The sequence below is a fragment of the Coregonus lavaretus genome (assembly GCF_964263955.1).
Source record: "Coregonus lavaretus genome assembly, contig: HAP1_SCAFFOLD_1239, whole genome shotgun sequence".
NCBI classification, from domain to species: Eukaryota; Metazoa; Chordata; class Actinopteri; order Salmoniformes; family Salmonidae; genus Coregonus; species Coregonus lavaretus.
Window position 1 is genome coordinate 113,566 of NW_028159355.1, and position 13,666 is coordinate 127,231.

Here is a 13,666-nt window from a genome sequence, read left to right on the forward strand (position 1 = left end):
GGAGGATTGAAAGTACAAAGCCTTGTACTCTCCTTGTCTAGCCTGATCTGCCAAAACCCTGATGAGGCGTCTAGCTTTGAGAAGTATTTAGCCCCTGCTATGTCCCAGAATATCTCCCCTCTGGTAGGCAGCTGAAAGTGTTCCCTTTTTACATGCTTGTTTAGCTCTTTTGGATCCATACACAGTCTGAGCGAGCCGTCTTCCTTCTCAACTATTACTAGTGAGTGGACCCATTCAGTAGGCTCTTCTACTTTGTCTAGGATATCTAAGGACTCTAGCCTCAGCAGCTCTGCTTTTAGCTAGTCTCTTGGTGATAATGGTACCTTTCTAGGTGCATGGATCACTGGTCTATTTGGCTGATCTAACTCCATTTTGTACTGCACCTTGAGTTTTCCTATTCCCTGAAAAACATCAGCATATGCATCCTCAACATTAGTCATTTCACCATATGAACCCATTTCACTAGACCCAGTAAGTTACATGACTTTAACCCAATGATGGGTGTTGTTTCTCCCTTTACTATGACAAACGGAACCTTGTGAGATTCATCATCTACCTCCAGCACCAACCTGCATGTCCCTGAAGACCACTGGTTTTACCTGTAACCGTAACAATTCAGTCTCTGGAATGATGTTGACCTGTGCTCCAGTGTCAAGTTTGAACACAATATAATTTCCATTAGTCTTGTAGGTAGCAGTCCAGTCCTCGTCTGGTCCTGCAAGTGCGACTGTTCCCACAAAGAGGTCACCCAAAGACCCCTCACTGTACTCGTTGTCCCCACTGTTGTCCTGGTCCTCGTTGACACAGTGTACTGTATTTTGTTGTCTCTGCTGCCTGCATTTGAGTGAGAAGGGGTTCTTCATGCCACAGTTATAACACTCTTTTCTATATGCTGGGCACTGGCAAGGTCTGTGTTTCCTCCACAGTTGCTGCAGGAGCGCTGGTTCCCTGAAGTGGGCTGCTGTCCTTTGAAGTTAGCCGTTTAGCTGTAGCTCTTCCTTTGCTATTATACTCCACTTTGCATACGGTGTCACTAAGAACACCGCTGTCCATTGACCGTATGCTACTCTGAGTCACCTCTCTAGCTTGACACATTTGTTTGACACCAAGTAACTTTTATCTCAGCCCATTGTCTCTCACCCCATGACAATTCTCTCTTATCAGTAAGTCTGCAATTTGACTGAAATTTCAAGTCCATAATAAATTCCTCATCTGTTTCATTCTGCCATCTATTGTTGAAAACATACCTCGTTTCTTCTGGGAGTACAAAAAGACAGAAATTTGGCTAACACCAGTTCATAATCTGCTTGCTCTTCATCCATTAGCTGAAAGCTGTTGTAGACATCAATGGTGTCCTAGACTGTGAGAAACAGTGCGACCTTCTGAGCGTCGTCTTTTCCAGACGCTCCTATCGCCGTCAGATAGAGGGTGAAACGCTGCTTGAACCGCTTCCATTGCTCTTCAATGTTGCCGTTCAGTTTCAGTTCTGTTGGAGGCTTTAGCTGCTCCATGTCGTTAGCCAGCTAGCACTGCAAAACGACTAGCTACATGTACTGCACACTCCATTAGCTCTGGCTTGGTTATTTTTTTTACCTCAGTCTCGTTACACCAGTGGCTAGTTAGCTAACATTAGTCAAGATTGCTAGTTGACGTGAAGCCTCTTGGCGGCGTTCAGCATTTTCGACCAAAACTCGATGATGGATGAGTCAAAGGCGAGTTATTTCACTCCTGGTACCATGTTGTATCTTCTTGTCTAAGAAATACTAAAGAAAACAACTGTTCTTTAAAACATAAGTACTTCTTTATTCAAGTTAACCGGAGCCGTACAAGTATCGTGGATTAAGCTGAGATCTCCCACTCTTTGTTTGAATGTTAAATGACGAGACAGAGGCATTGATGCTAGTAACAAGTCTTGTTCAGTATATTGCAATACATCCGGGTATCTCAAGTACACCGGCAAAACACTGGAGTTGCAGTAATTAACATTTACCAACATATGGCATCATTGTGCCATCTTTCACCCATAACATCTTCCCTTTTATAAAATAGGACAGGAACTGTCAATTCACTACATTTTAGTCATTTAGCAGACGCTCTTATCCAGAGTGACTTACAGTTAGTGAATACGTATACATATATTTTTTATACTGGCCCGCCGTGGGAATCAAACCCACAACCCTGGCGTTGCAAACGCCATGCTCTATCAACTGAGCTACATCCCTGCTGGCCATTCCCTCCCCTACCCTGGACCAATTGTGCACCGCCCAGGAGTCTCCCAGTCGCGGCCGGCTGTGACAGAGCCTGGATTCGAACCAGTGTCTCAAGTGGCACAGTAGATCACTGCGCCACTTAGGAGCAGTGTTCTCACCAACAAAACAAACCTAGTAGTAATTTCCAATATGAACAGTTTAGTTTTATTTATTTTTTCAGTTAACCACTTAACACATTTTGATAATCTCTTCACTTTTATCTCTGTCTGTCAACAATCCCTAATGGGAAACCTACAGATTAAGTATTTTTGGTGGCTGGGACAGACAGGGGGCTTGTCTGCGTGGACTGCGGGCTCCCGCACAGGCGTGTCACCTGACTGTTTAAGGGGAGTATTGATGGGCGAGGGAGTGGCCGACCTGTGATCCCCTGGCTCTTCGCCCAGTGCCTCAGGCCCCATGTGACTTGCTGGGGTTCCGTCTTTTGTCATGCGACCCCTATGACCATCAGAGTTCTGAGTAGATGCTGGCTCAGCAATCCGAAGGTCAACCCTGTTACGACGGTACAGTGATCCATTCACTTCGACCAAGTAGGAGCGTGGTGCCACTTTCTGTACACAGGATCCGAGTCTCCAGAGGCCCGTCGGGTCCCCTGGTAGTGGCTTCATTCGCACCGTTTCACCCACCCTGAGCTCAGGTAAGTATTTTGCTGATTTGTCGTAGATTAACTTGGAGACCTGTCTTCTGTGACGTAGCTTCACCAGCACGTCTGTCACCACACATGGCTCCAGGAGAGTGCTTGCTACTGGCAGAGCTGCTTTTAAACGCCGTGCCATGAGACGCTGGGCCGGGCTGCTAATCATGCCTTCTGTCGGGGTATTGCGCCACTGCAGGATTGCTTTCCAGGCAATTTTCGGAACTCACTTCCGGAGAATTGGGGTCCATTATCTGAAATTACCCTATCTGGCTGGCCATAGCGGGGAAACTGAGCCTTGCAGCATTTGATCATTGTCTCTGCTGAGAGGTCGGGGAGGAGGTCAATCTCCCAGAAGTCTGAGTAATGATCAACTACCAGCAGAAAGTCTTTGCCACTGTGCTGGAAGAGATCTAGACTTACTATCTGCCAGGGGCGCATTGTTGCTCAATGGCATATTCATTGCAGATTGTGCATTTACTGACATAGTCTTTGATTTCACTCTGCATTCCTGGCCAATACAGTGTGTCACGTGCTTGTCTGTAACAGGCCTCACCTCCAATGTGACTTGAGTGCACGCGCGCCAACATCTCAGGGCGCAGAGACCGGGGAATAACAACTCTCTGACCCTTGAATATTACTCCGTTTTGAACACTGAGCTCTTCTTTGACTGGCCAATATTCTCTGGTGGCTAAAGCAGTTTCTTCCTTGCAGTCGGGCCAGCCCATCAGAATCACAGACCTCAAAGCCTGGAGTTGCTCGTCCCTGTCTGTGTGCTGTCTGATTTGTATAAGGCGCTGGTCCGTAACATTAAGGTAGTCAGCCTGGTTGATGTGTTCAACATCCACTTGCTCTGTTTGTAAGCTGCACACTGCGTGTTGTTCATGCATGGAGCGTGTGTGAGTGCCTGATGCAGTAGCCCTGCTGAGCGTGTCACTCACATACATCTCTGGCCCTGGCTTATACACCACCTTGAGGTTGTAGTTTTGTAGGGCCAGTAGCATGCTCTGCAGTCGTTTCGGGGCATTCAGGAGAGGCTTGCTGAATATAGCAATAAGGGGCTTGTGATCTGTCTCTGCGGTAATATTGTCACGCCCGTGCAAGTAGTGGTGGAAGCGTTGACATGCAAACACAATGCTGAGGCACTCCTTCTCTGTCTGGGCATAGTTCTGCTCTGTTGGAGTGAGTGCCCTAGAGGCGAATGCCACAGGCTGGCCCTCTTGCATGAGGCAACAGCCCAGTCCATACTGGCTTGAGTCACTCTGAATCGTGACAGGTTTTGACACATGGTAGTATCGCAGTAAAGGTGTCTGGGTGACCAGTTGTTTTATTTCCCTCACCGCTGTGTCATGTTTTGGGAGCCAATGCCAGATGGTGTCCTTGTCCATGAGCCTCCTTAGTGGTTCACACACTTCAGAGAGCCGCGGTAGGAACTTGGCCAGGTAGGTGACGAATCCGACGAAGTGCTGCACTGCCTTCACGTCAGATGGGTGGGGCTTATCCAAGACAGCCTTCACTTTTTCTGGATCCGCCTTCAATCCGGTGGAGGACAAGATGTGCCCATGAAAGCGAACCTCTGGCACTTTAAACTGAAGCTTTTTTATGCTTAGCCTTAGCTTGACCTGTCTGCATCTGACCATCAGGGCCAGCAGCTTGGCGTCATGGTCACATTCTGCCTCCTCATCACTGTCCCCACAGCCCACTACGAGGATGTCATCTGCTATGGGTTCCACGCCACTGAGTCCCATCAACAGCTCGTGCTGTTTCCGCTGATACACATCTGGAGCCACGGAGACACCAAACGGGAGCTTCAACCACCTCTTCCTGCCCCAGGGTGTCCAAAAGGTGGTCATGTAGCTGCTGGGCTCGTCAAGCTTGCACTGCAGGAAGGCATCTCTGGCGTCCACGAGCGTGAAGACTCTGGCCTTTGGGAGCTTGTAAAGAACATCCCTCAACGTGGGCATAATGTATTGTGAACGTCTCAGAGCCCGGTTGAGGTGTTTAGGATCAATGCATATCCGTAGCTTGTCTGGTTTCTTGACGATAACCATATTACTTATCCAGTCTGTAGGCTCGGTGATGGATATGATGTGGCCATCTGCTTCGTATTTGTCAAGCTGAGCCTTCGTAGCTGCTTTCATGGCCACTGGTACATTGCGGGGTGCACACTGGACAGGCTGGATTGCTGCGTCCAACTCAAAGTGGACTTCGCCGGGAACTGACTCGACCGGTGCGTTGAAGACATCATGGTACTTGCTTAAGAGTGTCTCCTTGCTCAGGGGCCCAGCCTGGACTTTGTCTATAATGTTAAGATCAGCTGGGATGGTGAAGTTAATAAGCCCAAGGCGCTCGCATGTAGAACCTGACAGTAATGGCTGTTGACTAGCCTCAACTATTTCAAACTCAAGAGTGTGTTTCTGGCCACGTAAAACACACTCTGTCACAAACAGGCCTAAAGAGGTCATGAACTGGCCTGAATACAGTTTCAGCTTGGTGCTACTCTGTGTGAGTTTGTCTCTGGGCGTGAGCCTCCTTTTATCTTTAAGGCTCATAACGTTACATGTGGCCCCTGAATCTAGCTGGCATTGCTGTGGTTTATTATTAAGTAGCAGAGTGACAAACCATTTTTTTCCTTTTGCCCTTACTGCCCCTATGCACTCGCTAGCATATACATCCTCTGTGCTGTTGTTCTCTTCATCTGTGTTTATTTCAATGGAGTGCACTTTACCCTCCTTTCTCTTGCTTTTTATGCAGGCCCTTGCGAAGTGATTGGCTGTACCACAGGATTTGCATATTTTTCCATAGGCTGGGCAGTGTTCTTTTCCTCGTCCATGAGAAATGCCACAATATCGGCATGCATTGGGGGTTGTCTACTGCAGAGTTGGCTGTAGTATTAGCATTAGCTGTGGCAAAAGGGAATTTCTTTACTGGCTGCCTGAATGTAGCATTGACATTGTCCATATGTTGATTCTTTGTGCCATCTTCCACCCATAACACTCTTCTGCGCCGGCTTCGTGTCCGATACAGTATGCCACAGAGGCAGGGTTGCCAGGTGAAGCTACATTTCTAACCCAATGACAACTCAAAACCCGTAGAAAAGGCTGAAAACTAGCCCCATTTTTTTTTCACAGCAAGAGAGGACTTGCCATAATTATACAATAAACCCTTTTTCCATAATGTTATCAAGCCAATTAAGAAGGAATATCACAGTAACTTGTAGCTGCTTTACAAGCAAAATTCGAGTTTCCTCAAAATAATAATTATTGCAAGCTATTACATAACATAATAAAGGAATTTGAATATGTGGCAAGAGAAAAGATAATTTGCCCTAATTAAAATCGCCAGATCATTTTCCATCAATGGATGTTGATTTAACTTGTTTAACTGCTATGATTAAGCAATAAGGCACAATGGGGTATGGGATATGGCCATATACACAAACCCCGGAGTGCCTTATTACTATTATAAACTGGTTACCAATCACTGATTTAAATATTAATAATATGTATATGAACTAAATATGCTTGTCAACAACAGCCAGTGTTTATTTTTTAGAATTTGTTTTACCTATAGCCTAATCTGACTACTGTTACCATCAATCTAATGCGTTCTAACAACTTAATTTCCAATTTAATTAACTAAAAATGTCCATTAATAATTGCGTAATAACACAAGTCTACAACAACAACAAACTGAAGTTATAGGCTACTTATTAAATAGGTTTTTCAGCTCCAGGTAGGCTACACAAGTGGCACTAATTGAGTGATATCGTCATTTCAACATATTTATTGTATCAAATGGTAGCCTATAATGGCATATACATTAATAGGCTACTTGATGGCCAACAGAGGCAAATGTATCATTCTCCTCATTTAATGTCAGTTTCATTGAGGATTTTCCCCCATAAAAAGAACCACGCGAGGGAGTTCCATAACTTCCATTTCAAAGTTCCACTCTGGCAGCCCCCGAGACCCAAGAACTGAGCATGCATAAAGCACTTCACTTGATACTGTTTTCTTTAAGCAGTCAACATTAGAATGCAGTTTAAACCACCTCAGAGTCGTTTTCCAGTGCTTTGTCTCCATTATTTCTTGACGTGCATCAGTTGTAGCGTATGAATATGTTTAATGGGAAAAGGGTTGGAAATAGGTGTCTCCATAATGGGAACCTAAATATCCTACCTACAACTGGGAAAAAGTTCTAACAATGTGCGTAATGCTCTCGTTCCTCTCGCTCACGTGACTCAGCCAATAGCTGTTGCGCTCTCTCAATACACTCTCCTTCGGCCCTCCGCATCACTCACTGCCTGATAGTCAGCAGCAGGTCTCTCAACACACTCTCCTTCGGCCCTCACTTGACCTACATTGGGGTGAGAGTGGAGGATGAGCTGAGAGAGGAGAGGAGAAGGAGAGGAAAGAAGGAGAGGAGAGCTGAATGAGCGGTGTGGTACATACCCAGTGTATTCCTGGGTCATATTATTTTGGGAGTGGGACAGAGCTTAGACAGTGTTTTTACTCATGCTTTTTTATAAAATGGACTTCTGCTTTTTTTCATCACTGTATTTCTGTACATGTTGGTTTTTTCTTACGAGAAACAGCTTGACCTGGCATCCTTTGGGGTGTTAATATGTTGAGATAGGTGGTATTGAAAAGTCTGACAGAATATATACCCTAACCTGCGATCTGTGGAAGAGGCAATATCTAGAGAGAAATTGTCAATTGTAACCCATTCGGCTGAGGTTTTCAGCCCTCTATCAAAATATTACAAGTCATATGAGCTTAAAAAGGGTTAATTAACATCCTTTGGGGTCTATGATGTTGAGAAAAGTGGCATTAAAGAGTCTGACATGGAATATCCTGCCTAACCCTAACCTGTCATAAATGTATTTACTGACACAATATCCTCCCTACCCCCAATTCAGTAGTGGTCTTCAGTGAGGTGCACAGTTGCATGTTTCTGTCCTCCATGACTGGGAAAGGCCCAGAAGACCCTACATCCATCTCATTAGATCAGAACAGTATGGATCATCAGTGATTCATATTTCTGGTTTACATCCCAAAATATATTGTGTTCATTGTTTTCACAGCCCTTTATGTGATGAGAACAAGGACAGGTGTCCAGTGGCGACCCGTCATTCTGTTTTGAGACCCACATATTTAGCTAAAGAAAATGAAAACATAAACATGTTTTTTGTTTTTGGGGGGGGCTTGCCTGTTTTGCATGTTATTTTGGCAATAATATGTGTCACATATCAGTTTGCAAACAATGTAAAAAAAATAAAATAATAATATGTCATTGAATTTATAAAGCTGCATACAAACATGTTCTCTTTTTTGTTTTCTTGAGTAAGGCAGCTCCAAAATGCAGGTGTTTCAGCCTAGCTCAGTGCTTTCTGTGGTGGTGGGACAAGCCAGCAGAAAATACGGAGCGTTGCACCGTGATTGGCTCAGTGTTCTGTCACTCATGGGGAGACTAGTCACCGCCAAGTCTAAGGGTAGAACTAGAAAATTCAAGCCCCTTGGGTGCTGCCATAGAGTTACATTAGAAATGCCCATCCAAGAAGGCTCAAGGTCATTGGCCACAGATAAAACTACATCAAATCACGTTATATCTACAGTAGCTTTGATTGGACTGATCATGTGAACATCATACTTTCAAAATCTTAGCTAGCAGTCATCATCATGAATCAAGTCGACAATCTACTGGCAAATCCTTTTTAATCCTTGTCATATGAAGAGAAATAATGAAGAGAAATTATAGATAAAACCTATCGGTGCTCATCGGCCATTGGACATAAACATTACACAACAAGTTGGAAATCGCAAATTCAACAATGAGTGGTTTGGAAGGAATCAGTGGCTAACTGCAAGCATTGCCTCTGTGGTGGCTGTGTGGTCCCAAGTCTTAGATTAAGGGTCTCTTTTCCTAGTTTAAAATGATAAACATTCAACATTGGCCATGCTGTCAATGAAGCATTATTTGTGCCAAGCTCAAAACAACTGTTAACTCGGAACTAGAAAGAAAATCGACTCAAAGAGGGGGTTTATCATTGTGGCCCAGGTGGCACAAAATAATCAAAGGTCTGACCGCACGGAGATGCTTGGGAAAATGGTTACAACAGGGGATCAGAGTGTTTGTGTCTCAGGTGAAGAGGGTGGATCTGATCTCCATCACCTAGGACTTGACATAGATTAAGTAGATTAATCAAATCTCACATTCTTATCAATTTCTGCTCAATCTGCATGCTTTCTCAATCAGCTTTAACTGTATGTGCACTCGTAAATCAGGTTATTTCTCGAGTTGGGCTCTGGGATATAACAGCCGTTGAGTATCTGATTTTATGGTGGATTGTGGAGGAGGGGGGTTGAGTGTGTTGGAGTATGTGAGTATGTGCGTGTGTGCTTGTCTGGCATCTGTTCTGGGGGGGTGGGGATGTTGGGGGGGAGGGGGGGGGGTATGGGATGGACCACGGGAATTATTTGCTAGGATAATAATTGCTTGTCAATTAATTAAATGTAATACAATGGCAATCTGGGTTAAATGTTAAAATCCTATGCGTGAACTGCCGACATTATTACGCATATTAATTGATAATGATGGAAAATAGGATATGCATATTTTTTTTTATAGTTATATATATAGAGAGAGGTGACAGCATTGGAAATGCTTTTGGCGGTTAATCTGCTTCTGTTTTGTGGGTGGCACTGTGTGCTGTTTTCGATGGATGGGTCCTGGCCTCTCGGGGCCTTAGGGATCCGGAGGGACGTGTGTGGGATGCTGATCACTGGGATGACGGCTCATTTGGGATGGGGAGGGGCTTTAGCGGGGGAATTAGTGGAGAACAATTGAAGGGTTACTCCGTAGCAATGCAAATATCACGGTACAGCTATATGGACACTCAATCATTATGGTATTTTTTTATTGGTAAATTTACAAACATATATAATGATAAATAGACTTGAAACTTGTATCTCATTATGGTGTATGGTGAAATAAGTATAGCCAGTTATAACTGTAATGGCTTAGCTGATAATAACAAAAGAAGAACAATATTTACATGGCTCAAAGAGAAGGAATATAATATCTATTGTATACAGGAAACTCATTCAACAATTCGAGATGAAGTTGTGTGGAAAAAAGAATGGGGGGGGGGGGAAATATACTTCTCCCATGGGCAAAGAAATTCAAAAGGGGTGATGATATTAATTAATAGTAATTTCGATCCGAATGTGCAAATTGTCCAAATAGATACGCAAGGTAGATGGATTATTTTAAATATGTTATTGGACCATAAACAGATATGGCTCATTAACCTTTACGGACCAAATAATGATGATCCACAATTCTTTGACAATATATATAATAAATTATCAACCCTGCAAGCAATTCAAGACAATATTATTATGGTGGGTGATTATAATACTGTTTTAAATAGCTCAATGGACCGTAAAGGAAATCACACCACAAACAATCACCCACATGCTCTTAAGGAAATCGTGAACGTCATGGATACATTAGAACTAGTAGATATATGGAGGCTTAAATATCCTGATCTAGTGAGATATACATGGCGGAGACTCAATCAAGCTAGTCGTCTTGACTTCTTTCTTATGTCATTCTCGTTGGCACCAAAAGTAAAAAAAAGTGTTGATAGGGGACAGAATGCGGTCGGACCATCATATAATAGGCATATACATTACTCTTACTGGATTTCCACATGGGCGAGGATATTGGAAATTTAATCAAGCCTATTGGATGATAATTTATTTATAATTAGAACAAAGGAATTTAAAACTGACTTTTTCCAACATAACATAGGTACAGCGAATCCCCTTATGGTATGGGACACCTTTAAATGTGCCTTTAGAGGCCATGCAATTCAGTACTCATCTCGAAAACAAAAGCAATTTAGGTCAAAAGAGTTTATACTAACAAAGGAAATAGAAAGTCTAACAGAACATATAGATGGCAATAAAAACTGTAACATAGAGGCTCAGAATAAATTAGAGGAAAAACAAAAAGAAATGGAGAAAATTATTCAAGAAAGATCAAGTGTAATATGTTATAAAAATAAAGCAAACTGGATTTAATATGGGGAAAAATGCACAAAATTCTTTTTTAATCTTCAACATAGGAATGCTACCAAAAAGAACTTAATGAAACTGGTTACAATTGACGGAGTCACCCATAATTCACCTAATGATATTTTGAAGGAAGAAACAAAGTATTTTAAGCATATGTTTTCTTTTCAGTCGCCTCCATCTCCTCTAACTGAAGCTAATTGTAGAGATTTTTTTCCTATTGATAATGTCAAATTAACAGCCACACAGAAAGACTCATGTGAAGGTGAAATTACAGAGGAGGAACTTCTGGATGCAATTAAAGACTTTAAGTCCGGGAAAACTCCAGGGTTGGATGGCATACCAATCGAGGTATACCAAACCTTTTTTGAAATACTAAGAGGACCGTTATTAGCATGTTTTAACCACTCCTATGTAAATGGTAGATTATCTGACACTCAAGAAGAAGGTCTGATCTCATTATTACTGAAACAGGATACAAGTGGAAAATATAAAGATCCAGTCCATTTACAAAATTGGAGGCCCCTTACACTTCAGTGTTGTGATGCAAAAATCCTAGCAAAATGTATAGCGCATAGAATTAAAAAGGTATTGTCGGATATTATTCATTCTAATCAGACAGGTTTTTTACATGGAAGATACATTGGAGACAATATAAGGCAAGTATTGGAAACAATAGAACACTATGGAAAATATGGGAAACCAGGCCTGCTATTCATAGCAGACATCGAAAAGGCATTTGATAAAGTTCGACTGGAATTCATATATAAATGCCTGGAGCATTTCAATTTTGGAGAATCTCTTATAAAATGGGTCAAAATCATGTATAGTAACCCTAGGTGTAAAATAGTAAATAATGGCTATTTCTCAGAAAGTTTCAAACTGTCAAGAGGAGTGAAACAAGGTTGTCCACTATCGGCATATCTATTTATTGTGGCCATCGAGATGTTAGCTATTAAAATCAGATCCAATAATAATATCAGAGGATTAGAAATCCAGGGCTTAAAAACAAAGGTGTCATTGTACGCTGATGATTCACGTTTTCTTTTAAATCCACAACTAGAATCCCTCCACAGCCTCATAGAGGATCTAGATACATTTTCTAACCTCTCTGGATTACAACCAAATTATGACAAATGTACTATATTCCGTATTGGATCACTAAAAAATAAAATTTTGACATTACCATGTAGTTTACGAATAAAATGGTCTGATGGTGATGTGGATATACTCGGAATACGTATCCCAAAGGAAATAAATGATCTCACTTCAATACATTTTAATAGAAAGTTAGCAAAAATAGATAAGATCTTACTACCATGGAAAGGAAAATACCTGTCAATTTGTGGAAAAATCACCCTGATTAACTCTTTAGTATTATCCCAGTTTACCTATTTGCTTATGGTCTTGCCTACGCCTAGCGAACAGTTTTTATTTGGAACGGCAAGCCAGACAAAATTAAAAGGGCATATTTATATAATGAATATGAATTCGGAGGACAGAAATGATTAAATATTAAAGCATTAGACCTATCACTAAAAGCTTCAGTCATACAAAAGTTATACTTAAATCCGAATTGGTTCTCAAGCAAATTAGTAAGATTGTCTCACCCAATGTTCAAGAAAGGCCTTTTTCCCTTTATTCAGATTACAACAACTCATTTGCAGTTATTTGAAAAGGAAATAATCTCCCAAATATCACTATTTCTAAAACAAGCCATAGAAAGTTGGTTGCAATTTCAATTTAATCCTCCAGAAACGACAGAACAAATAATGCAACAAATATTGTGGTTAAATTCAAATATACTAATTGACAAAAAACCTTTATTTTTTGACAGAATGTTTAAAAAAGGTATAATCTTCGTAAATGATATCATCGGTAGGACTGGTGGAGTTACAGTGGGGAAAAAAAGTATTTAGTCAGCCACCAATTGTGCAAGTTCTCCCACTTAAAAAGATGAGAGAGGCCTGTCATTTTCATCATAGGTACATGTCAACTATGACAGACAAAATGAGAAAAAAAAATCCAGAAAATCACATTGTAGGATTTTTAATGAATTTATTGGCATATGATGGTGGAAAATAAGTATTTGGTCAATAACAAAAGTTTCTCAATACTTTGTTATATACCCTTTGTTGGCAATGACACAGGTCAAACGTTTTCTGTAAGTCTTCACAAGGTTTTCACACACTGTTGCTGGTATTTTGGCCCATTCCTCCATGCAGATCTCCTCTAGAGCAGTGATGTTTTGGGGCTGTCGCTGGGCAACACAGACTTTCAACTCCCTCCAAAGATTTTCTATGGGGTTGAGATCTGGAGACTGGCTAGGCCACTCCAGGACCTTGAAATGCTTCTTACGAAGCCACTCCTTCGTTGCCCGGGCGGTGTGTTTGGGATCATTGTCATGCTGAAAGACCCAGCCACGTTTCATCTTCAATGCCCTTGCTGATGGAAGGAGGGTTTCACTCAAAATCTCACAATACATGGCCCCATTCATTCTTTCCTTTACACGGATCAGTCGTCCTGGTCCCTTTGCAGAAAAACAGCCCCAAAGCATGATGTTTCCAACCCCATGCTTCACAGTAGGTATGGTGTTCTTTGGATGCAACTCAGCATTCTTTGTCCTCCAAACATGACGAGTTGAGTTTTTACCAAAAAGTTATATTTTGGTTTCATCTGACCAT